Source organism: Artibeus jamaicensis, unplaced genomic scaffold, assembly GCF_021234435.1.
Source record: "Artibeus jamaicensis isolate MK-2021 breed Jamaican fruit bat unplaced genomic scaffold, CSHL_Jam_final contig_452, whole genome shotgun sequence".
In the NCBI taxonomy this organism is placed as follows: Eukaryota; Metazoa; Chordata; class Mammalia; order Chiroptera; family Phyllostomidae; genus Artibeus; species Artibeus jamaicensis.
Genome location: NW_026521837.1, coordinates 14841628 through 14868701, shown reverse-complemented (window position 1 = coordinate 14868701; position 27074 = coordinate 14841628). Strand labels below are relative to the sequence as shown.

The following is a 27074-nucleotide window of genomic DNA, read 5'->3' as shown; positions in this document are numbered from 1 at the left end:
CAAGTTCTTTAGATTCTATATTTCCCATAGTATTCTTGCCCCCCCCATCTATTTTCTATCTACTGTCTATGCTACTTATTTTCTGTGCCTTCTCCCACCTTCTCCTTCTCCCACTCCCCTGTTGCTAACCCTCCTGGAGATCTTCATTTCTATGTTTCCACTCCTGATCTAGCTAGTTTCCTTCTAGTTTCCTTTTGTTTTAGGTGTGGTTGTTAATAACTGTGAGTTTGCTGGTTCATGTTTTTTTAACTTTTTTTTCTTAGAATAGTGTTTTTGTATAGGTTACTATGACAGTCCTTTTCTATTGATCATTATCATATGAAATTATTTTCTTGAAACTTTAAAAGAGAAAGGTGGGTCAGGAGAGCTTTTCTAACTTAGAACTCTATCACCCTCTTTTAGTTGTTTGTATGAAGGGTTCAATGTAATAGCCTAAGTCTTTTTTTGTGATTTCTTGGCTCTAAATTACTCTTTTTTCTGAACCTCTCTTATTTTTTTTTACTTTTTTCTTTTGCTTCTGTTGTTTTTTTCCTCCACTCAGTGTAGGGCTGGGCCCCAAGAGGAAGCTTTGGCTGTGCATTAGTTTGCTTGGCCTGCTATAACAAATACTACAAAATGTGTGGCTTAAACAACACAAAGTTTATTTCCTCACAATGTGGAGTCTGCAAAGCTGAGATCAAGCTGTTGGTACGGTTGGGCTTTCCCATGACTTCTCTCATGACTTGTAAATGATCATCTTTTTCCAGCGTCTTCACATGATTCCTGTTATGTTGTCTGTGTCTGCATCTCTTCTTATGAGGACAGCAACATATTGGATTAGGGATTATCCTGATGACTGTTTTAACTTAATTATCTCTTTAACAACCCTATCTTCAACAAAATCACATTCTGCGGTACTGTGGTTAGGGCTTTAACATACCATTTTTGAGGCAACATAGTTCTTCCCCCAGAGGTATTTTATGATTTTGACCCCCCTTTCACAGGGAGGAGTAGGTAGGTTAGTTTGAAAGAGTTTATGAGGCCTGAACTAATTCCGTCTCTTCAGAACTTCTCAGGGACTCCTCACACTTCCCATAGGTCTGCAAAGCACCTTCTTTCTCCCTTTCTCCACCCCTGCTCCCTTCAGTCCTTCCTTCTAGAGCTCCCTCTTTCGCTTCCCCTCTCTCAGTCTCTCCTTATCCTACCTGAGAGTCTTTGATAATTACTTTTTGAAATTTCTTGCTCATTATCTCTTCAATATTTCTTCTGCTCTTTCTGTCCTTCCTCCTTCTGAGATTTCAATTATCTATATGTTAGACAATTTGATATTATTGTGTAGATTTTTTTAGTTGTTGAAACTTTCTTCTCTTGCTTGTAATTCACTTGGAATAATTTTTATTGGCCTGTTTTCAATGCACTCGTTCTTTACTTGGCTGTGTCAAATCTATTGGTAAATTATCAGGAAGCTGCCTTTATCTCCGTTTCTGCATTTTTTATTTCTAATGTTTCCATTTGCTTCTTTCTTACAATTTTCCTCTCTCTGCTGAAATTCCCCATATACCCGTCCATGCTATTGTGTTATTCACCTTTCCCACCAAAGCCCTTATTATTAACAGCAGGTGTTTGAATTCCCTGTCTGAAAGTTTCACCACATGTGTCATATCAGTGTCCAGGTTTTTTTTTTACTCTCTTGACAGTTTTTGGGGGGTATGCTGGGGTACGTGTGTGTCTTGACAGTGTATTTATTTTTTTCTATTGTGGGTCATAAATTTTAGTTGAAAGCTGGACATGATGTGTAGGAGAGTAAAGAATAAAGTAGCAATATTTTTGCCTAGATTGGCATAACTCTTCTGATAGGCCTGAGCATGGAGGGATGTGCCAGTTATGCCAGGAACTGAGTTGGTTTGGGATTTTTGCACAGAGACTTACCTCAGTGCATTGCTAACTTCATGTTGTTCCAATGTCCCCTTTTGTTTGTATAGCTTAAACATCATTTCGCCTGTTGCTGATGTCTCACTGGGCAGCTTGGGATGGATGTTCTGCATTGTCCTGGCGCAGCCTCCGTTTTAGGCAGACACATGTACCTAGGTATCTGGGTGGAACTTACAATTATTTTGAGCCTCTGCAGCATTCTTATGATTTTTGTCCCCCCTTTTGCAGAGAGGAGTTTTTTCTCCTCTTCCTCTCCCCTAGTCATAGCAGTTCTTCACTTGTGCCCTAGAGGGGGTTTATTGTTCCCCTGCCTGCAGCTTATATGGCTTTTGTTCTATAAGGGAGAACGATGTGGGAAAATGATGTGGGCGGAGCTTTTGCCTATCCAGTGGCTGCTACTTTTCTCTCTCAGGTCTCCTGTGAGCACATGGTCCATTTTAGAGCCTGCAAGCGGGTACCAACTCCCCATGTGTCTGTGGGCCCCTGGTGTTCTGGACTCGCATGCTAGCTTGCACTAAGCTTTAAGCCATTCATTAACAATTCATCATACCAACTTGTATGGCGTTTCCCCTTTTCTTTCTATGTTCCGTCCCAGGTAAATCAGTGTTTGTGGCATGTCTTTTCTTGGGGACAGACTTTCTTTAAATTTTAGGTGAATTTTTTGCCCTATGGTTTTAGATATCTGAGAGTTTAGGAAACATTATAATCATGCACATTGGCTTTTTCTTATTGTTAAGGAGGGAGTGACACTCATTCAAGCTTTCTACACCTGAGGTGGATGTAGAAAATCAGTTCTGACATTGAAAACATTAAGCCTGACTAACTACTAGAGAATAGATTTGGGGATTATGGGAGAGTAATATTAGTACACTATTTCCATAATCTTTGTTAGTGATGGCTGAAACCAGAGTAATGGAAAAATGTAAAAGCCTGAGAAGTTTTCAAGGTTCAGAATTATAAGGTGCACTAAAGAAGAAAATATTTTAGTCTGGATCTTCTCTGATAAATCCACTATTTTAAAACTTAAAATTTATTCTTATCATTTTCTCATGCTAAATAAGCTAGAATATTATTTTTCTCATGTCATTTCCAAAGAGGCTTTTAAGTAATTTTATTTATAACTATAAGAATTTTTTAAACTCTGGGTTATCCTCTTGCTTGTCTATTTATGAGTTTGGTAATCTATTATCCAAATGTATAGAAAATGAATTCACAAAGACCCACTAATGATGATTTGAAGGAAGAATAAATACGTACAATAACAGCATTTTAGAAATGATAGAACCCTTAGGAAACTTTTAATATTCATACCTTTAATAAATGAGTAAAATAAGGGGCAAAAACATTAAGTAACTTATAGAAAATATTGCAAAGAGATTTCTTGCAAAAAAGAAGGGGGTCGGCTTAGATGACCTCTGTCAGAGAAGAAAACTTTGTGTTTTATGTTTTAATATTTAAGAATCAGGGCCTTTTCTCAGACCTGATCCCACTCACTTTGCTCTTTTGATTTTTAGCGTGCACAGGTCACTGGACCTCAGGTTTATTTTTCTTTACTTATTTACACTCTTATTTCCTGGGCCTTTTTATACCTGAGTTCAGTTGTACTCTTTTCATTTTTGCTTTTCTTTTTTCCTTCAAAATTGATAAATGGACCTCTTTCTTATTAAAGATAATCTTTATTGAAAAACAGCATGAAGATAGAAGCAATAAAAAGGACATTTTACACCGTCAATATTAAAATTATGTTAACAATAATGGCTGACATCCTTTTAAACTGATAACACAAGTCTTGGTGGACTTATTCTACATTTATGTTTAAGTTTTTTTTGTAGATTCATCCCTGCCTGTCAACTGGACACAATTCTTTTATTCCTGAAGGCTCTTTCTCCTAGTATTTACAAAATGCTAAAACATTCAGCTAAGAACAATATTGTACTTTAGCATATGTGGGTGTTTGCATTTTTTAGAAACTCTAGTGATATAAACTCTTTATCTACCTCATACATGATCAGTTCTTAACCTACATAACTTCTTATCCACCAGGGTCATTTTTGCTGTAGGAGTATTTGGTTTTGGGAGATTTCCTAGTGTTGTGGTTTCATAGTAATAGACCCTGAACTAGACATCAGGATGCTTGATTCCTTTCTCAAGACTTCTTCTTGATAAATATGCTTCTTTCAAGTGACATAGATCTTAATATTTTCGCTGATGTATGACAACAATCTTTTTTTAAAAAAAGATTTTATTTACTCTTTTGGAGAGAGAGAAAAGGAGAAGGAAATAGAAGAAAGAGAGGGAGAGAAACATCCATGTGTGATACATGGTTGCCTCTTGCACGCCCCCAACAGGAGACCTGGCCCACAACGTGGGCATGTTCCCTCACTGGGAACGAACTGGTGACCTTTCAGTTTGCAGGCTGGTACCCAATCCACAGGGCCACACCAGCCAGGGTGACAATCTTCTTTTATTTGTACTATTTCCTACTTGGGGGGCATACTTTCTCAGTCTTACTAGTTGTTTTGCCATTGCTACTTTCCGCCACCCTTTTTAATTATACCTACACAAATAGAGGCTCTCTGTGAATCTGAAGCCATTGAAACAAATGCGAAAGATCTTTCATGAACACATTTTATCTGAATGATACTGTGTTGCAATTCACAATTTTTCTCTTTTGCTTATTAACAAACTAAGGGAACACAGAATCTCTTTGCTGAACATAAATCCATGCACTTTTGAAATATCTAAATAGCAGCAATTAAAAGGAAAATGGGATTTTTATTCATGCTATTGTTTTATCTTCCCTTAAAAACTTTAAAAAAGATTTTAAAACTTATATACAGTAGGATATTCTTAACTTTTAAATGTGTGTGATGATCAGTCTGGGAATGATGTTCAAAGAGAGTGAAGTGCTTTCCTGAACAGTAGAGAATAAAGGAAGCAGCATGCAATTTAATGATAAGTATCTCTGAGGACTTTCTGATTACCTTCTAATATGGCGTTTATATCTAGAAAATTAATTTACCCATTTTTATGGTCCCATATCTAAATTTAGAAATAAGCTTTTAAGATATCTTTGCTTAATTATAACAGAAGCATTAACAGAGTAGATTTTTAAAACCTGAATTTGCACATTAGAGCATTTCATTCAGGTTTAAGACCTTTTCTAGACCTTTGATTTGCTGTATACAAAGAAAAAAAATACCTTTTACACATTTGCCAACAATTTTCTAATGTGCACTTTAAACCCAGGATTACATCTGTTTCTTCCTATGAGCCTCATAGTGCACACTTTGGGGGCTTTCTTTCTACTGGTACTCAATGGATCTAATTATGCAGGCCCCACTAATGTGCTAATTGGAAGACAGACTTTTTAGCGCTCGCCTGAGATTAGATTATAGTCATGGTATCATAATTATTTTGATGGCTTGCCATAGTGAAATTGATGAACTGTGCACCAGCTAAATTTTAATTAACTTTTTACTTTCATTCTTATGTAATTTCTTTCTGTATTTTGCATGTAAAGTTATTTTTCATAGTGTCCTTTGTTTTACTTTTTTCAGTTGTGACTGTTGTTCTAATACAGCACATCTCAAATATTTTAATAATGTTTTGTTGTATATTTACAGCACTGTGAAATGAAAGAAAGATAAAACAATGTTTATCTGAGAGGCTTAATCCTGGGAAATAGCAGTAAGAAAAACTACATATTAGAGCCCAATTGTTGCACAAATTATTTTTGCCTTATAAGTTCATCATATTTATGTACTACTATATATTCCACCTCCATCTGAGTTCATGACTCTGATTCTAATAAAACGCTGTAATGACCTTACCGTGTTGAAATCACTGCCGTACATTTGTGCACAATGATAACTATGATCTTTCCTCTGGAAGAACTTCATCCAAACGTAGAATTAATGCCTTTAGAAGAGTCTAAGGGACATTATTTGTTTATTTTAATATGGTTTGAAATGATTCCTTTTCTTCATTTACATGTTTATTCTACCTGTACTTTGATGTTATGATGGATTCCCAATTTAAAAAAATTTTACTTTATAAGTAATTAGGTTCTCATCTTTTTTCTTAGCCCAGTATTCCAGAGTCTTTTAGCCTTTAGAGAAAAATATATGAAAAGATTGATGTAATTTCAGTATAAATAAGTTTATTAAAAGATAATCATGTATAACCACTTTGGAAAGCAGTTTGACAATTTCTTCAAAAGTCCCCAAATTAAAAATTTGCTTACTATTGACCCAAACATTTTACTCTTAGGAGTTTATTCAAGAGAAATGAGAGGTAGGTGTGTCGGTGTTTGTGGCCATGTTACTAACTAAAGCCGTTACTATTAACCCAAACCTGGAAACAACCCAAATGCTCCTTAGGTAGTGAATATTCAGCAGCCTAGCACATCCATGCGATGGAGTACTACAAATGTCAAACGAACGTGATGCGGGTGACAAAAGAACACAGTGAATCTCGAACTGATTATGCTGCGGGAAGGCAGCTCGAAACAAAGTGTTGTATAAGATATGATTCCATTCGCGTAGCACTCCAGGAAGTGAACGCTGATGGGCAGACACGGAAAGCAGATGACTGTGTATACGTGGATGCGAGTCGACAGTGGGATGGCTTACAAAGGAGCGCAAGGTAACTTTTGGAAGCAAAAAAGGTTTATTGTCTTGATTGTTATGAATGTTTCATGCATGTGATATGCCAAAATGTATCAAATTGTACCCCTAAGTATGCGGGGTTTACTGTTTATCAAGTATACATGAACAAAATTGCAAAAGATTACTCAGTGAGATAAGACAAAATGATATATGCCACAAAAATATAGGAAAAAATGCATAATGAAAACAAAGATTAATCATTAAGATGATCATTACATGCACTGGTAACCCTAGAGAATAATGGGTCATAAAGTGTTGCCTATGAAGTGTTAAATAACTAATTTTTATATCTCATATTCAAAGTTTTAAAGCGATCCCATTTTTTTGGAGAGTGAGTAGTGTTTACTTTTGATGTCTGCTTTTATTCTTTCTTCTAAGGTAAAATTCTTCACTGCAAAAGAGGTTCACTTCTCTTTTATTATCTTAATAAAAGTTTTCGTGTCCTGCTCTAGTAATGGAAACCTTCCAGTCATTTTTGTCCTGCAGGGAAGGTCGTGATGCTATTGAGGAAGAAAATCATATTTGATGGTATAGTAAGTCAGATTATTGGATGGTAAAGTAAGTCAGGTTACTGTGATGATGCAGAATAGCACAGTGAGGAGAAATTATTCTGTGTTGGTTGAGGGAAATGTTGGAGCAGAACTGCAAGTGGAGGGTCTGTGTTCTTGACCTGGCTGTCACTAGTAAGCAGTAACGTGAATCAGAGTCATATTATTTGTGGGCAAGAATGCCTGCGACTTGGAGGTAATTGTTTGAAGGCCTTCAGCTATTACTTATTCTGAAAAGAGACTAAAAATTATATTTAACTATAATCCTCTGAAGAAATTACTAAATGGTAGATATTTGATTAATTTTTGGTGTTAGAGGGCAGATTAATAGTTCTAAGAATTGTGCTTGAGTAATATTAGACAATAACAAAATTGCTTTCTAAATGGCAGGGGCTGGTTAACTACTAGGTGTTTGACCACTGAGTGGAATTTTACAAGTTCAGGGCCATAGATAAGACATTTTGGATGAAAAGGAAAGGCTGAACACTGTTAATTAAAGTATGTCCCTTTTATTCATGTAGTCCCTAACTAAATAAATATTTTTAAAAATACCTAAGTGCTCTAAATATTAAATTTTATCTGTTTAAAAATGCATACAAATGTTTTCTTGGGTCACTAATTAGTCTGTTTGGGCTTGTACAACTGAGTCTAGTTCTGACTTAGAATAGGTAACTTAGCTCCTCTCTCTTTTTTATTAATTAATTAAGATGACCTTAAAGGCATTTTAGAATTAATTTTAGTTTTTAAATTCTCAACTGATTTATTAATAGAGAATATATTTACTCATTCTATCCTAATTTACTACTTAGTAAAATTTTGAAAATATTATTATCTGTTGATGAACTGAGAGTATTAGGAATTTAGTAGTACTTTTAACAATTAAACTCATCCACAAACAATTGAGCAAAATAATGCAGGAGCTCCTCAAATTTTCTTGTTTCCTGGCCATGAGATCTGCAGACCACATTTTTCATATAATAACATCATCAAGTGCAAAGCCATGAAGCTGATTAATGGTGGAAATTATGTGGAAGGATTTCTAGCTCTAGTATAATGTCAGAGTAAGTAAGTTGAAACCCTTTTGCAATGTAAGCTTCAAAATGCTAGGTAAATTATAACAAACATTGCAAAGATGACCTAAGAAGGTAAGGGTATTTACCAGGGATTAGGAAGAGTAGGGCACACAAAACAAAACAAGACAACAAAAAAAGTAAGGCAATTAATAAAAACTGCTTTTTAATTTGTTTCCACTTTCATAAATTTAAATTTGGCGTCAATTCTATTTCTTACAGAATGCACGGTTACTAAACATTTACTTTTAGTATTTAAGGAAATATTTAATTTTCTTTGTTATTTTAAACATATATTCTTCTTTTCTAAATTTAATTTTGATTGTATTTTTTCCATCATCATTAAGCGTAGTCTATTACCATATGCATCCTGGTGTTTGGAGAGCACAAAGTAGTAAGCACAGATTTTGTAGATGCATTTGTACCACCACACAGGGGAAAACAATGTACCCTGGCACTGTATGAGATGGAAAGTTAGAAATGAGACAACACAAAGCCAGGAAACCGAAAGGAGTAAGCCCTCCGTGAGAGAGTGGACCAGAAAAGCTCACCAACCAACACAAACGTTAAATAGGAGACCATTTGCTTGGCATCTGATCTCTAAGAATTAAAAATAACTTCTCTTAGAATTCTAACAATGTTCTTATGACTCATGCAGCATTGTGACCTTAATTTATACTACCACCAAGTTCTGGATATCTCTATGCTAAGAAATCAATGTAAAAATGATCCCTGAATACCGTTCCTGTCAGGAAAATATAAAATTACCCTGAAGGGACTTGTTTTTAGGCCTGGATGACCAAGATTTCCATAGATAAGCCTCTGCCAATGATGAACTCACAAAGTGCAATTGCAGTATCAATGAGGGAATAGTCCCCCACAAATGTGATCCAAGTGGCACAACAGACAGCAGAGGTAGGCACCAGTGAACTTCAATAATAAAGCTATTATTGACTTTTATTTTAATCATACAGCTATTTGAATAAATTTTAAATGATTAAAGGCATAAATTATGGAACCAAAATATAAGATACCATAAAAAGAATAGCAGATTGAAAAGAAATCTAGTAGAATTTGAGAATAAAAGCATATAGAAATGAATGATTTTAAAGAGCTCAATATATGTGTGTGGCAAGCACTTGAGTCGCTTCCCTGATTTCCATTCTCATTCCTTTCTAACAGAACTCCTGGTTATGTTTGGGTTGGCAACAAGGCTATAAAAAATTTACATTTCTTAGCATTTGTCCAGCTATGGATAAGCCCTGTGATATCGTTGTAACTGAAGAGCAATGATGATTTCTTCTTTGTGATTTTTTTTATTTTTACTGACTGAAAAGCAAAACAGAAGGAATGCAATGAAGCATCCATTTGCTATCATAAGGCAACCGCGGGAATTAACCACATGTTAAGGTTGGCAGAGGAGACAGACAAGAGCCGAGCTTGGGCACTGGTGCTATTGTAAAGATGCTGCCAGGCTCTGGGCTAGCAACTTGCAGATAGTGTGTTATGTGATAAAAATAAAATTCTATTTGGTCAACACTATTTGCTAGGGCTTTTGTGACATGTTGTAGTACAATAGCTAAAACTGATAGCCAACTAAGAAGAGAAAGAATCACCCCAAGTACTAAAGAGAAAACTATTTGCAAAATGTGACAAAGAGAGTAGAAAAATGAATGAGAATTCCCAGAATGCATCTAATAGGAATCCCCCATAAAGAGTTAGATGTGAGAATTTGGGAGGGATAATATCTAAATAAGTGTAGGTTTACATTTTTCCAAAAAAAATGAAATGTGAATTATTAGTTTCAGGGCACTGAATCAAGTTCCAATGAGGATAAATGAAAAAGAAACACATGCCTAGCTGATCATAGTGAAACAGCAGGATATCAAAGAAAAGAGTATCTAAAACAGCAGAGAAAAATAAAAGGCCAAATACAGCTATAGAGAAAAATAACATTCTCTTGATAATTTAAACAGAAAAAAGAGTTTTGTTACAGCATATTAGTGGCTTCTATCAATGTTAGTGGACCAATAAATGGATTTAAGGCAACACTTTCAGGAGTGGATCCTAAAATATACCTCGGCACTAGGCTGCCACATAAACTGCAGCTACCTCGGCGGGAGGTTGCCTGTAGAGCTGCCGGCCCCAGAACCTAGAAGCTGCTTCTTGATCAGGAAGCCACATGCTCAAGTTATTTTGACTTTTTGCAACTGCCAGTGTGTCACACTGCCTCTAATATATTCTCCCCAGCAAAGAATTCCTTATTCACTGTCTCGCAATCACATAACCCAATTCCAAAGTTGAGCTTACACAAATCATTTGAATGGCACAAACAAATCATGTCTGGATCACTAGCTGTGAAAGTTTTTGAGGAAATAGTTTTCAGCTTCGTAGCCTCCAAAATACAGTAAGGCAGAGCAGAAGGAAGTTGAAAAATTGTTAATGAGTCAATCTATATTCATGACACATACCAAAGAAGGATGATTAGCAAAACAGCATAATTTTCAGTATCAAAAAACAAGGCAGAGAACAGTGGGCCAATATCCTGAGAGTACCAAAAAGACAAATGCATTTTTGGAAAACAAAGAATTTACCTTAACAGACCCTTCCTGAAGAAACTATTTTTTTAAACAATGTACTAAATTAAGAAGGACATCAAACCTAACATGCAAAGATAAATTATTTTCTTTAATAAGAATAAACTATTCATAAGAAAATAATAACATAGAAAGTAAGAAATACTCATATCAAAAAAATAAAAGATACTTATTTTATCTATTATTTTAGGGAATTAATGTTAAAATCAAAGAATACCATAGTTGTGGTCTTCTTCTGATTTTAATATTAGTAATTTTGTGGATTTTTAAATTTATAGTTTTTCAGAGCTATGAAACACCTATACCAATCATTACTTCTTTTATACTTAGAAGAAAGTGCAAAGCAGGATTCCAGGTGCTCTACCACTGCTCCTGATCGTTAATAGACAATAATATCTTTATACGTCCATATACCTTCATGTCTATAATTGTAAGAATGGGGAAAGTGTAACTTTATGTATAACAGATTTTCAATGACTTCTTTAGTTAACTACTAGAAATATGAAATTAAATACTATCAGGACATTCAATTAATACATATATACCCTTTATTAAGTAACAGTTTATAAAGATGTTCTTGGCTCACTTACTGAATATTAGTCCCTGTTGTTATAGCTCTTAATATATATTAACAATTAATACACAGTGGTTGTTCTCATGTTGAAAATAATCTTCTATTCATTGCTTAATGAAATTTCAGTTGTTGGTTATGCTGGTGGAATTTTTTAAATGCCTCCCAAAGATGTGTTCTAATCCCTGGAATCTGATGAATTATCACTCCCATGATTATATTGTGATGTATGGCACAGTTGACCTTAAAACAGAGAGATTATTATGGATTATCTAAGTGAGCCCAATGGTGAACCCTTAAGAGTAGAGAACTTATTTCAACTAGGGCAGGAGGAGAATCCAGAAGAATTAGGATTCGGAGGAGAACTGAATAGATTGTTGTTTTGAAGATGGAGACTGCTGCCTGAAAAGGAATTTGGAGAGTCTCTAAGCAGGGAGAGGTCCTCAGTTAATAGTATGGAAATGAAGACTTGCTCTAATTGCAAGGAAATGGATTTTGCCATTTGGAGCTTGGTAGTAGATTCTTCCCCAGAGATTCCAGATTGATAGCCTAGGCTTACTGACGTGTGGTTTTCAGATTGAGGTACCCTGAGAGTAGGACCCGGCCATTCCCTCCCCAGACTACTAACCTAAGAACTGTGAGCTAATAAAAGGGCATTATTTTAGACTACCATATTTGTGGCAATTTATTACACACCTTTAGAAAACTAATACATTAGTCCACAAAGTGAGATCCTTATTTTTTCGTAGCAGATTTATTTAATGTCCCTAAGAAATAATTTAACCTGATCTGTTAAAAATTAATCTGTTTAAAATTTAACAGATTCAATAGGGTAAAGAGAAGGTATTTTGATTCCAACAAACACTTGTTTCCCTGCTCATCTAAAATGTAATTTGATTATCCTTTGTATTTTATATATTAAAAATACGAGTATTTTTTGGTTCTTAGGAACATCATTAAATGATCATGTAAGCACTTGGTTAATGTGATGATACCTTTGAACTGGATGAGTGCTGAAAATGCAGAAATGATAATGAAATGCAGACACAGTTCTGAGAATTCAATGTCTTTATTAACTTTATTGATTCAAAAAAATCAAAATAGGGACAGTTTTTCCTACTTCACAAAACAGAATTAGCCATACTCATAAAACCAAGAGTAAGAAATATAGTGCATTAATTATGAAAAATTTCAGCAGCATCGTGAGTAATATTCAAGAATGATACATTGTGCTATTGTTTGATTAGAGCTTTCCTGCATTTTCCTGTGGCACATGCATCAACTTTAATTTGTATTGCCTAAGTTTTTATATTATGCGTTAAAAATGATTAGTATAGTGATTTAATTTATCTCCAAAAATAAAATTTTTACAGATTTTAGAAAATACTATATTGTTTGGCCAAAAACCTTTCAGAGTGCAGTTTATTTTGTAATATTAAATTCGATATTTTGCTTGGAAAAAGGGAAAGTCAAAGGCAGTGGTTTTTAACTAACTTTTGGAAAGAAGGAAGGGAGACATCAAGGACTAGTGAGGATCTTAACAGTATTAAAATTTGAACACCTTTCCATCTTGAAAAAAATTAAATTGGTTTGCCAAAACAAAGGCCTTAGAAATGTTTTGAAAACCTCATCTCCAAATTTAATGTAGTGTTCATAAAGAATTAGTTTTAATCAAACACTAGTTGGAAACAAAGTTAAACTCAAAGATTTTAAAAATTTTTATTTTATTATAAATAATAAAATCTGATAATAGAATGTATAAATAGTGAAATCTGATAATAGAATGATCAAGAGTTTCAGAAAACATAATTTGCATTTTTAAGTGATATTAACAATAATTTAAAAAGGAATTCACTTCAATTTTTTGGGCTATGCAATGAAAGAAAGAATGCAAAATAATGTTTGTACCCTCACATCCATGGGAATACATAAAGGGGACCCCACAAAACCCAAAATTACTTCTGGAGGGTGGACTCCTTGTAGTACAGTCTTCCCCCTCTAGGTGAGTCTTCTAGGAACCCATCTGTATCAGTGCACCAGCTGGCGTTGTAAGAGGCTGCTTTCGGCTTCAGCAATTTTTTTTGAAGACTCTTTTAGTGTGTTTGCCTATTTCACAATGGGTGATTTACGAGTGCAGCTGTCTATACCATACTGAGGGTTCAGCAGTTTTTGACCAAAAATGATGCGACCCCCATTCTTTGCTTTCACTATTTGCCAGATTTTTGCCCTGACTGACTAAAAAGGCATCAAAATTGTTGAGTTCAAAAACTGTTGTGAGCAATGGAAAAATATCTTGATAGGTGTAGTACATGAAATGGAGAGTACTTTGAAGCTGACTGAAATTTCAACATGTAAGAATAAATAAAAAATTTTTATAAATTAATTCCATTTTTTTTTCAGTCCCCCCTTCTGGTGACTTGGAGGGAGAATGAAGAACTGCTTCCCCATTTCTGGGAGAATCACAGCCAGCTCCTAGTGCCTGCTAAATCAGAAGCCTGGACCACAGGGTGGGTGGGTAGTAAAGGGTAAAAGGGGTCAAATACATGTGATGGGGGAAGGTTTGACTTTGGGTGGTGGGCACACAATGCAATATATGGATGATGTATTATAGAACTATACGCTTGAAACCTACATAATCTTATTAACCAGTGGCACCCTGATAAATTTAACTTAAAAAAGGATGCAGATCAACCTATATTATGGAAAGACTGGAAGAGAGTTGATTTTGCCTGCCATTTCTGCACTGAGCCCTAGGAGAATAGTCCTGGTGAATTCTGCACTACTTAAGAATTGCTTCTTAATGCTAGTCTTGTGAGTCTTGTGGATGGATACAAGCCTGTTGGCTTTTAGAGGTAGGTCTTTTGAGAACCCTTCCCTCTGGTGGGAGTCTTAAAACTGGGGCACTGTTTGTGGAGTCCAAAACCTTTACTCTTTAGGGAGAGGCAAGGACCTGAGCATTCCCTCCTGATTTGTTGTGGACCTCTCTGCCTGGTTCTAGGAATTGTAACTCTACCCTCTGTGGCTAAGGACGTCTGGAATGTGAGCTGCAGGAGACAAAGCTTGTCTCTGGTAGAAAATGCTGCCTCAGTTTCTTCCCTGCCCCCAAAGCATGGTTGGAAGGGTAAGACCCCTCAGAGGAGGGGCAACCTAGGCCAGACATGATCACTTGGTAGGCCTTCATGGAAGGACTCGGGGGGCTGCAACAAAGAGCAATGAACTCTTGCCCCCCTGCTTGAGATAGCCCCAGTTCCCATGTTCTCTGGGAGGAGCACTTCCTGGCTCTAATCTCCTTAAGCCTGAATACCTGATGGGAAGAAGTGCAGCTCCTTGCCTTGCTAGAGCCTGTCCTGGGGAAAAATCTGGCATCACAAAGACTTCCTGATATACCTGTGAAATCTGCTCTGCTAAGAGTGCTTTCATTCATATGTTAAGGGTTTGAGCAAGAAACCCTAAAACTCTGTTCCTGACAGACTCTGTCTCAGACTAAGCCCTCAGATTTCTTTGAATGTTATCTACTGTTTGATCCTTCCTGCCTTATGTTCCTGTGCATTACAACCCAATAAAAGCCCCTAAAAGAGGGGGCTCAACACTCCCCCCGCCCCGAGAAACTGGCCACTGCTCAAGGCCTTTTTCCTCTGGGAAAATGGCCACCTCTCCTCCCTAAGCAGATCACATCATATCTCTGTCACGTTTATTCTCATCTGCTGTTTGGGAGGACTTGCGAGGAAAATCACTCCCACACTGATTGTTTGACTGGGTGCCAGGAATGGGGTTGATAGTGAGAGTGTGTCTCAGCCTCTCCTGACCATTAAGATGTGTGTACTTTCTTATTCTTTCAATGTGTAGTTGTTCAGCTAATTTCTGGATCTAGCTGAGGTATCAAAGGGAATTGCTCTATATTTAGGTGTATTTGTGGAGGGGGTGCTCAGGAACCTCCCATATGAGCATCAATTCCCAGTAAATATTTAATGTTTATTATTTTGATTATTAATTGATCACTGATTTTTGTTCTTTAGCTAATTTAATTTGTTTAAATTCAACCAATCATATCCTTTTCCCTTTTTAATTGTAGAATTTAAAATTTTCCTATTGCTTTCTAAGAGCTATTTATGTACTACAGAGAAGAACCCATGGACAACAACTGTACTACTACTAACAATAGTTAATTGCTAATTGGGATATATTGTTTATCTTTAAATTTTTTGTAATAACCATTTCATATAAAATTTAAAATTTTTTTAGATATTTATTGATATTTTCTTTTATTCTGAGTCTTTGTAATTTTAGAATCCTTATCATCTTAAAAATAGCTAAATATTTATATTAGTTCTTGCTATATATATTTTTTCACATACCATTTCAAATCTTGGGTTTAGGAAATATTTAAAACATATGGAAAAGGACAGGGAGTAACAAATCAAAGACTTTCATATTCATCATCTTGCTTTATCACTCATCCTCAACCCGGACAGAATAATCCAAGCCACGTATATATCACACATAGCCTTTGTGGCTTTCTTGTAACCCTACTCACTATTGAATTGTGTGGTAGGTGATTATTTAATCTATCATTCAAGTTGATTTGTATGCATTTGCCAGTTTGCAGTGCCTAGTGGGGATTCAACCATAGCAACTCTGCCCAGATCAATTCCTTTCATGGTCCCAACCCAGGCCCCAGCTGGTTTCCCCACTTTGAACCCAAGGAGTTCATGGAAAATGACAGAGCTAAGTCCATTATAAGAGAGTTTTCTCTCTATCTCTGACTACAATGTTTTCTTTTGTGAGGGGGTCTCCCAGCAATGCACATTCTCCTGTTCTCTATTAGTTACCTTTATAATCCGAGAGTGACAGGTTTCCAATAGTTGCAGAAATATAAATGGATTACTTTTCCTGTGAAACAAGTTAAATTGTTTTAAGTGTTCAATTAAAGACAAATGTGATTTTAATTGAAATGTTCAATTAAAGACAAATGTGAATTAAAATAATCTTTAATTTCAGAGGGCTTTTTGACCAAAGCATGAAATGGGGATCTATAAAGTAAACAACAGGTAAATTTGAGTTCAAAGAGTTAAATACTTTTCTATAGCAAAACTTTAGTTTACTAAACCAATTTAAAAATTACTCTAAAACACTTCACTAAAGATAAACAAAACTCTGAAAATTTCTAAACCATAAAAAATGATATCAATAAATGCAAAGAACAATTATAAAGTGGAAATAATATTTTAAACACACATGAAAGACAAAGGCTATTTTCTTAATATAGAAGGAGCTCCTACCCTTTGTGACAGCATGGATGGAACTGGAAAGCATTATGCTGAGTGAAATAAGCCAGGTGGTGAAAGACAAATACCATATGATCTCACCTTTAACAGGAAGCTAAACAACAAAACAAATAAACCAACAAGCAAAATATAACCAAAGACACTGAAATAGAGAACAGGCTGACAGCGACCAGAGGGGAGAGGGGAAGGAATTTCAGGGGGAAAGGGGAAGTATTTACAGGTATTATACTAGTATTTACTAGTATAAAGGACACATGGACAACAACTAAGGAAGGTGGAAATGGGAGGGAGGAGGGGAGAACTGGGTGGGTGGGCTGGGATGGGAGTAAAAAACAGAAAACTGTACTTGAACAACAATTAAATAAATAAATAAATAAATAAATAAAAAGAAAAATTTATAAAACATTAAAGAAAGAAGTTCTCAATCATAAAATTGAGTTATAGATCACTATATAGACGTAAAAGAGATGCTCATATTTACTCAAAACTAAAGAAATATATGAAAATGTGTTTTCTCATTTAAGGAATTTTTAGAAGACAAAGCTTGGTGTTGGCAAGAGTAGAGGAAGTAGATGCATGGTTGGGATAAAAGCTTTTGAAAGTTTCTTGGTAATTTCCACCAAGGAATAAATAAATAAATGAATTTCCACCAAGGAAATTCAAATTTTCAGGAATTCATTTTGTTTATATTTGCACATAAACGGATACAAATACATATGTTTTCATTTACGATGTAATTATTTATAACAATGCAAAAGTGGAAATGAGCCAAGTGTTCATTGGTAAATGCCGGTGTAAGCCACGGAGCAGCATAATATAGGAGTGATCTTTGTCAGCTGGAACTGTGCAGTTGGTAGGAGGCTTTCTTTTCTATTTTCCATTTAAAAATTTTACAACAAGAATATTATGTAAAATGCAGCAGTAGTGATGGGAAGGGGAAGTAGAGCAATAACTGACTGCATCAGAGATGATCTACATTGTCCTGCTGGTCTGGGTGGTATTGATCCTGGATGCCTCAGCCAGGGGCGGACAGGGGGGCAGGATGCAGTCAATATTTTCTATTTCAGGCAAACTGCACTGTATACCAACTTTTTGATTTCCACCCAGGACTATATGATTTAATATTCCCCTTCACTTCTGGTGTGTCAGCTTTTTTGTTTATTTTATTTTGCTTTTCTTTTACATGTATTTCTTTTTTTCCTCTGTCCCAAATAGCCTGCACATTTGGGGTGGCACATGAGAGATGTGAACGAGATGCTTTTCCGATCTGAAAGCATGAACATTTCTCTTTTCTCTTACACTTGTCTTCTTTGTCACATGCTTTTGTCCAGCTTAGTGACTTTCCCTTTCATTGTACAGGCATCAAAACAAACTGTGGGTCTTATAAATTAGAAATTTAGTTTTCTCCAGGTAGTTGTGTCTTTAAGGTACTGAAAGTGTGTTTTACAAAACCAGAACCTAGGCCTAGAATAATTACATTTTATTCAATATATTGAAATGTAGATTCCCAGTAACTACAGCAAAAACATTTAAAAAATTGTTCAATAAATAATAATTTTTAAAAAGAATTGATTCGTTCTCCAGAAATGCATGGGAAATGGTTAAAATAATTCTTTTAGCATGGCATTTCTTCAATAATGTTAATAAATGATAGAGGCCTTTATGCCATTTTATTTTCATGTCTAACAAAGATATTTGTTAAATTATATTTGGCTAATAATCAAGTTACATTTCATGTCAGTCTTTGTGCATTTAATCATTTGAAACAGATATACCAATGCTTTTCTGAACTTCTTATTCTAAAATTGTTTCTGACAGTAAAGAACATAATACTTTCTTCTTCTTCTTTTTTTTTTTACTTTCAAATGGTACTTGTAGTAGTTGTTTTTTTAGGGGAAATCAAGTACCACCCAAATATCTGAGCAATTAGAAACTTAATATTTATAATGAGGTATGATAATAGCTAATGTTTAAGTGGTATTACCTATGTGCCTGGCACTCCGTGTTGCACCTATGGTAACTCACTTAGTCCTTTAAACAACCTTGGGAGGTGGGAACTATTATTATTATTCCCATAGTACCACTGAGGATACTGAGACATAAAATATACCCAGCATCATAGGGTTAGTAAAACTTCTGAGGCAGGGCTTGGACCTAGGTTTCACTGCTTCAAAGTCTTCAATACTGTCGGACACTAATAGAAAAGACTAGGTGAATTTTTACTGTTAGGCTGCTAGATCAATACTAAAATAGGGTAGCACTTGAAAACAGTACCATTTATCTTCTTTTTCTTAGGTAAGTCCCTTTAACATTTCATATTATAAGGGCTTGGTGATGATGAACTCCTTGAATTTGATCTTATCTGAGAAGCACTTGATCTGTCCTTCCATTCTAAATGAAAACTTTGCTGGATAGAGCAATCTTGGTTGTAGGTGTTTGGATTTCATGACTTGGAATACCTCTTTCCAGCCCCTTCTTGCCTGTAAGGCCTCTTTTGAGAAATCAGCTGACAGTCTGATGGGAATTCCTTTGTAGGTGACTGTCCCCTTATCTCTTGCCGCTTCTAGGATTCTCTCCTTCATTTTAATCTTGGTTAATATAATGATGATGTGCCTTGGTGTGTTCCTTCAGTGAAAGGACAGCAAACTCACAGTTACTAAGACCCACACCTAAAACAAAAGCAAATTAAGAGGACAGCTAGATCAGGAGCAGAACCATAGAAATGAAGATCACATGGAGGGTTAGCAACAGGGGAGTGGGAGATGGAGAAGGGGGGAGAAGGTACAGAAAATGAGTAGTATAGACAGTAGATAGAAAATAGATAGGGGGAGGGTAAGAATAGTAGGGGAAATATAGAATCTAAAGAACTTGAGACACCTGTTCATGAACTAAAGGGGGGGAATGGAGGGGGTGGGGTGTGCAGGGTGGAGGGGAACGGAGGGGGGAATAGAACAACTGTAATGGCATAATCAATAAAATAAAAAATATTAAAAAAAGAAAAAAGTACCATTTAAGTAGCATTTTATTTATAGTACTGAAGAAAACATTATAGCAATTCTCCAAATGAAGAGAGTGGAAGAAGTAAGGATATTGACATGTCTTTGTAGATGATCATAATCTTTCTTTCTTAGGAAACCAAAAATATTTTAGATGGTATTAGATGGCTGTATAACCTTTATATGTATGGCTCTGGAAAATAGTCATAGCACAACTGAAGTCCTTTCATCTATTGTTTTATTCTGCTTGTTTTGTTTCTTTATCTATTCCATTGATTTTCAACTGGTGTGCTGCAAAATCTTTTTAAAAGATTTTATTTATTTATTTGTAGAGATGGGAAGGGAGGCAGAAATAGAGGGAGAGAAACCTCAATGTGAAGATGCCTCTCGTTGCCCCCCACTGGGGACCTGGCCCTCAACCCAGGCATGTGCCCTGACTGGGAATAAAGTTGTGACCCTTTGGTTCACAGGCCCTTGCTCATCTACTGAGCCACACCAGCCAGGGCTGCAAGAATTTTCAAAACATGCGATACCTGACTACTTAGGGACACTGATCTCTTTCCTCTTAGATTGTCAAATTAAAAAAAAAAACAGCCAATGCAACAATGGCTGTCTGGTGTGAATCAAAATTATACCTATTATTTTAGTTAGATTGGCAAAATTTTTTTGATATACTGCAGAATTTCAGTAATTAGTTTATGTGTGCCATGAGATGAAAACGTTGAAAATTTTGGACCTATTCAACCAACAAGCATTTAGTGTCTCTAAAAATATGCCATTAAGCTTGACATTAAATATAAGCTAACTTGAACAATTCATTAGTGTAATGAAAGCATTATAAATTTGGAAGAAGATGTATATTCAAAATATATTTTATTCATCATAAAATATATTTATAGGATCATTAAGGGAGAATAATTAGGTTTCCTACATTTCAAATGGACAATTTGACTTCTGTGGTCGAGGTCTATAATCTATGTGTCATAGAATAGAAAACAATTATTTGTGTATGTGGTTAATATTACCAGAACCTCTCTCTGTCTAGACAATGTTTATTTCCTCTCATTCTATACCTTCTTTGTCTTAATCACCTTGCTTTCTCTCCTCTTTTTATCCTTTTTTCATAATCTATTCCTCTCTGTAATCATTTCTATTTTTCTTTGTATAGATATAATCATAACTATCTTTTAAGTAGTTAATAGGATCCTAAGATATTTATAGCTTACAGAAAGCAAGCCTGGACCATTCTGCCCACTCTTAGCTTATTATTGCAGAGGCAACCTCCAAATATAAATAGTTCTATGTCTCACCTCACTGCCAGTATCACAGGAAGAAAACAGAAAGATGTGTCCCACACAGTGATTCAATAAATATTTCTGAACATGACCTTCAGCACACACTAGGTGGAAGGGGTTGGATGAGTGGGTGAGGTTCCCGTGGGTCTTCTTGAGGGTGATATACAGGCTGTGAATATAAGTTGGCAGCTCGGACTTCAAGTTCTGTGGTATTTCAGTGTCATTGCCTTGAAATGATCCCTCTTTTATACAGGGATCATTCTTGTCTTCCTGAACGTAGGTAGGTGACAATAGGGGTCATTTGACTTTAAAAAGTCTGAACATGGCAAAGTGATTTGAATCTTCCTTGTAGACATTTCTTTAGGGTGAGTGAATAATTTTCACAACCTTGCTATTCAAATGTATACATCTCTCACAAATCACATTCAAAATTTACCTCTTCTAAATTCTCTAAATTTATCACGATGATTTTAGTATATTTTTAAATCTGTCCAGTTGGCCTTGGGAGCATTTTAAAAGAGTCACTAACATTAATCCTTTCTTTCTTTTCACATTCAACTTAGACAATAAGTTGATTTGTATTGAGTTGATAAAACTGAAGAAATTATATCTTGTCAATTAGAGCAGTTATAACTGGCAATAATCTATGCTTTTTTCTGCCTGGTAGCATTAGCATTTACAGAAAGGAAAAGGTTATGCAGGCCCTTTCTGTTCACGTGTTTTACTTTAACCTGCTGAGAAACACATTTTTTTCTCTGTAAAACCATTGTCAAAAGTTGTCATGGAAAAGCTCAGGCATCAAATGGAATAGCAAAGAGAAAGAAGTGCATCTCACATAAAATATTAACCAAATTGAACCACAAGTAGGACACATTGTAATGATTTTATGAAAGTTAGTCCTTGCTCAGTTTGCATGGGTATATCCATACTTCTACATCATTGCTGAGATCACAGATTATAGCTATCTTTCTTAGAAACAGGAATATCTTTAGGGAAAGCAGTACTTGAGCAGTGTTTACCAACACATGTTTTATATAGAACTGACTGCATGTGAGAAAAATTTAAGCACCACAGGGGTTGAGGATACTTTCAAGGCATAATGTCAGCCTTAATATTATGGGGGAACTCAGTGACAAGGCCAAATAAGAGCAGGTAGGCTTCAAGGCAGACAGACACTGGTAAATTCATGCACTCATTTGTTAACCCATAATCTGCTCAGTGATTTAAAAAAATTAATTGATTATTTCCTGTGTGCAAAACACTTGCCTTCATGAGGATACAAAAAATGAAAAAAAAAATAGATGCTTTCTGAACTCTCAAGAAGATTCCAGTCCTGTGGGGGTGGATGATATTAAACAAATAACCAGAGACTTATGTTCCTGCAAGTGTAACCACTTGCATCACTGCAAAGTCAAGAACTATGTATCCTTTCTTTAACTTTATCCTCAGTGGAGGAGATTTTTTCATTGCTTTTAGAGAGAGAGGAAGAAGGAAAAAGAGAGGTAAAGAGAGACACAGGGAGAGAGAGAGATGTATTGGTTATTGATTGCTTCTCATAGACTCCCCATCCGGGAATTAAACCTTCAACCTAGGCACATTCCCTGACTAGGAATTGAACCCACAACCTTTTAGTACACTGGATGATGGATGCTCCGACCAACTGAGCCACATTAGCCAGGGCGAGAGCTGTGTATTCTAAAACAAATGGCAGGAGACCTGACAGAGCTAATGGATTCAGGGAAGATTTTAGACCCAAAGAATGAGCAAGAATTAGACAACAAAGCCAATAACTCATGGGTCAAAGTATCTTTTTGATAAAGATTGTCTAAAATCATAGTATTCTAGAAGTGAGTTAGTTTTTTTTAGTGTTCTAGTGCTCTCGAAGGCGGAGAGTTGTGACTGAGATTGCTACTTGCCTACCCCATATTTATTCTCTTTTTCTTCCTTTTTAACAGAACACAATTTTATTGAGAAAAACAGCATTCCCAGGTAAAGCAATAATTTTTTTCCAGGTATCCTTCTATCTGGTTATTTGACACAGTCTTAACTATACAAAGAAAGCAAAGGATACTGGATTGGGCTTCTAGGAAAGTTCCTCCCAGGAAGCTGTTTTAGCTGTTAGACACAATTTTTACCATTTGACTTTGCCCTTCATTTCTGAGAAGAGAATGTTGTGGCCGCATCTGTGGTATCGTGAGAACATGGGGACAGGGCCGTCTTCTAAGTGGCTACAGCAGAGGCCTGATGGGGCCCAGTCCTGCTGTGGAGCCCTCTGCTCCTGGGTTCCCACCAGCAGTTTTCTTTAATTTGAGAGAATACGAAAAAAGTCAATCTGCAAACATGCTGGGTAAATAAAATCTTATTGGAGGAAACCTTGCTTTCTGTATCATCAGATGGCTTTATCTTCTTTCTGCTTTTGTGTTGACAAAGTACAAAATAAATGTCCAAATAAATATGGTATGTTTGCTTACCATGCTATTTATATGTATATGTGATTATGTAAATAATAAGTAAAGAAGAATTAAGAAGTGAGGATGTCTCCTCTAGCTGAGGTGACCAAGAATGCTGCATGGAGCCGCTTCAGTTCTCCAGGAGTCTGGGCAGCTGGGTAGCCCAGCTGCTCAGGCCCAGAGACCGTGTTCTCACAAGCTCCGTGTCATGTTGATGTAGGCTGAGCATCGTTGGAGGCTGAAATAGGCTGGGGGTCCAAGAAACGCCTCAAGGAGTAATGATGACTCCAAGTTTGGCCAGACGATACTGGAGAAGATGGGTGGTCTAAAGGAAAGGGTTTAAAGGCTCAAGGGCAAGGAGCCACAGATCATGTTAAAGTTCAAGTTAAAAATAACCACCTGGGACTTGGAGCTAGGTTTGACAAGGAAGACAACTGGATTGCTCATCGGGATAATTTTAGACAGCTTCTGGCTGAACTGAACAATTGCCACGGGCAGGACTCCTCAGATAAAAAGGAAAAGAAATATTTCAGCCTTGAAGAAAAGACCAAAATCTCCAAAAATTGTGTTCATTGTATGAAATTCACAAAAGAGAAGGATCTATCATCTCAGGGCAAAACAGATTTTCACTGCATTTTGGGAAAAGGCAGGGTAATATGACTGCCAAGGATGATTCCAGCCCGGCAGCTCCAGGTAGGAATAGAACCTTCACTGGGACAGTCACACCTTCTCCCTCCAGAAGGACTTGGCCAGGCGGATGGCGAAGCTAAAGACTAGCCAGGGGTCATGTGTGCAGGGCCTGACCTTCCAGAGACCAAAGTGGAAAGGACAGGGGAAACAAAAGAAAGAAAGAGGCAAAAAGAAAAAGTGTGGAGAGTTACACCCAACCCAAGACCAAGAATAAGAGAGACCAAGGTGAGTGGCAGCTCGGAGACCCTCACTGGGATGACAGTTTGGATGCTTCTGCTGAGGGTGGAGAGGACTGTGTGTGGCCACTGGGTGACCAGGACTTACCATCAAAAACACCAAAAAAATCTACAAAAGCAAGCTGAGGCTGCAATGAATGCTGCAATAGATGAAGCACCAGTGGAAAAAGGAGAAAAAGAGGAAACGTTCCACAAAAATTCTGTTGAGCCAGGGCCTTACAGTGTCATGGTGCTGCCAAGCAATCACTTCTGGCCTGAAGTCAGAGCAGAGTTCACCCACAAGAGTTTGTGCACATCTCTTAATGTGGGATTGAGGATTGCTGAGTCTCTCCCTATCGCCACATTTTTTCCTAAGTCACATTTTCAGAAGAACATTTTAATATTCCAAATCATGGACCTCACACACAAATACATTTCTTTTTAGGCTCTGGGGAAAAAAGAATGCTTCATAAAACTCTTTCACTTGAACTGGGTTTTACAATTGTGTATTTGCCTTCAAATTTAAAAGGACTTTGCAAGAATTGGTTTTCTGTAGGCACTTGGGAGCCAGTGAACATTTCCAGCAGATTTCTGTCATGTTTTAGTACAATAACTGATTTACTGTTGGGGTGCCAGTGGTTTGAGACCAAAGGATCTAAGTGTTAAAGAGACAGTTTAGTTGTCAAATAATATTTAGAGGCCATGAAAGGGTTTTTTTTGGTAGTAAAGAAAAGAAAGGTGAACAAGGGTATATTGGATAACTGAGGAATTTTATATATTAGAGGAAAAGGTGAAGAACACTGAGAGCCAATTTTCTTTTCAGGCTTCGCTAAATAGAGAATTACTGTGGGCAGGTAACAAAGGACAGATGTTTGCATAATAGGGGAAGGAAAGATAATAAGTTTTATTTTAAAGCTATCCAACAATAGTGAAGTGGAATGACCACCAAAAATTAGAAATTTGATTCAAGTGTGAATTTTACAGTGTCATATTGGAGAAACTAGTTGAAGTCAACAGTTCTATTGCCTACGTGATCTCATCCATCAGCACTTTTTGCTCTTCTTAACTGAGCCTTAAAGGTCGTGGTTAGCTGAAAAGTCTAGTTCCTTTCATAAAACAACATTAGAGTAAAGTATCATTTTTACTCTCCTGGGAGAATGTGGAAAACAAAATCAATTTTTCTATTCTTGCCTGTCACAATTAACATTATGTCATATCTATAATAAACTGTTTTTTCTGAATTAACACATTCTTTTCTAAGTCACATAATTAGAGGCATATTTTTAGAATGATGAATATTGGGAGTGCTGAAAAATAGTAAGAGTAACATGTTTATAATTATAATTTGCAATATGCAAAAACAAAGATAATTTGATTACCACCCCAAATGTCTTTCTTTTCTATAAAACCCAAATTAAGCAACCTGGGTAAGCATATTGGTATATTGCTTTAATCAAAGTTTTTTGCATATGCAAGCAAACTTGTACTACATTTATGGCTTATACATTTCTCACCATATGTATTTGATTAAAGACTTTGAAATTTTAATTGATATTTTCTCACATTAATTCACTGGTAGGACAAGTTTTATTATAAAAGATGTGCTAAGTGTCATTTTAATAATTATATATTTGAAATTTTAAAATAAAACTTTAGATTAGACTATATTTAGTTATGAAATAATCGCTAGAACAAGTACCACAAAAATATAAAGTTTATTTTAGTTCAAATCATAATGGGTTTTCTAATATATTATGCTACCTAACATTATACATATATATGTGGATATATGTGTATTAAGTTATATATAATATATAACATCATATATGGATTTAAAATATATCACAGGAACATAAATGGAATAATATTTTATATTTATAACTTGGAAGAAGCAGTGCTGGTTTAATTGCCTAGAAGTTAACTCTAGTGGAGTGTGGGAATTTCTATCATATAGCTGTTCTCTTCAACCTGTGGTATATTTGTTCTAATGAGAGTTGGTCTCCTGAGCACTGTAGAACTGAGATTCTATTCTGCCTCTGGCTCTCCGCCTTCTTTCACGTTGCTTTTCTGAATTTTTTGTTGCAGGTGTGAGGATCTTGTTTTCTCCTTCCCTGCAAGCTTTACCCTTTACTAGTGTTCAGCTTTACTCTTTAACTTCCTGCCCCTTCAGGTTCAAAATTTGGCAAATATCTTGAAGAACAGTCTTGTACTTATGAATAGTTCTTGCCCTAGAGTGACTGTGGCTTCCGAGTATCACTACTACAGACTTTATTTTGCATCTCCAGCCCAGACCTCCATCCACGTGCCTGCCCTAGCACTCAGCAAATTCTTAATAGGAAAAACAAACAAACAAAAAACTGTGATGAGCTTGGGATCCCCTAGTCTTCAGTTCCTCGTGTTAAACTCTGTCACCTTCAAAACCTCTACTAGTTCCTCTTTCCCTTGGAATGATGTCTCTGTCTGTGACAAACCCAACCTTTAGCTCTTGTCCTGATTTGGTGAATGTCTGTATGGAAGAAAGCTGCTTACGATATCAGCTCACACACGAAGGACTCTTTTCTTTTTTGAATTTAGTGCATAAAGTTCTCTTTGCTTCCACAATCACTTAATCTTTGAAACTATGATTTTAATACTTTATTGTTTTTAAGAGATAACAATGTTTTATCAAAATCTATTCATTGGTGAAAGCCCTGGAGTACTATTTTAATTACAAATAAAATATGTTAAGACAAAAAGCTATTAAGAAATACACACTCTATTGTCATTCAACATTTTT

The 27074-nt window shown here is 36.0% G+C and overlaps 1 pseudogene; it reads left to right on the top strand.

The window, feature by feature from the left end:
• The first annotated feature begins 6328 nt into the window (after positions 1-6328).
• LOC128627580 (PIN2/TERF1-interacting telomerase inhibitor 1-like) lies at positions 6329-26780 on the top strand (annotated as a pseudogene).
• The last annotated feature ends 294 nt before the right edge of the window (positions 26781-27074 follow it).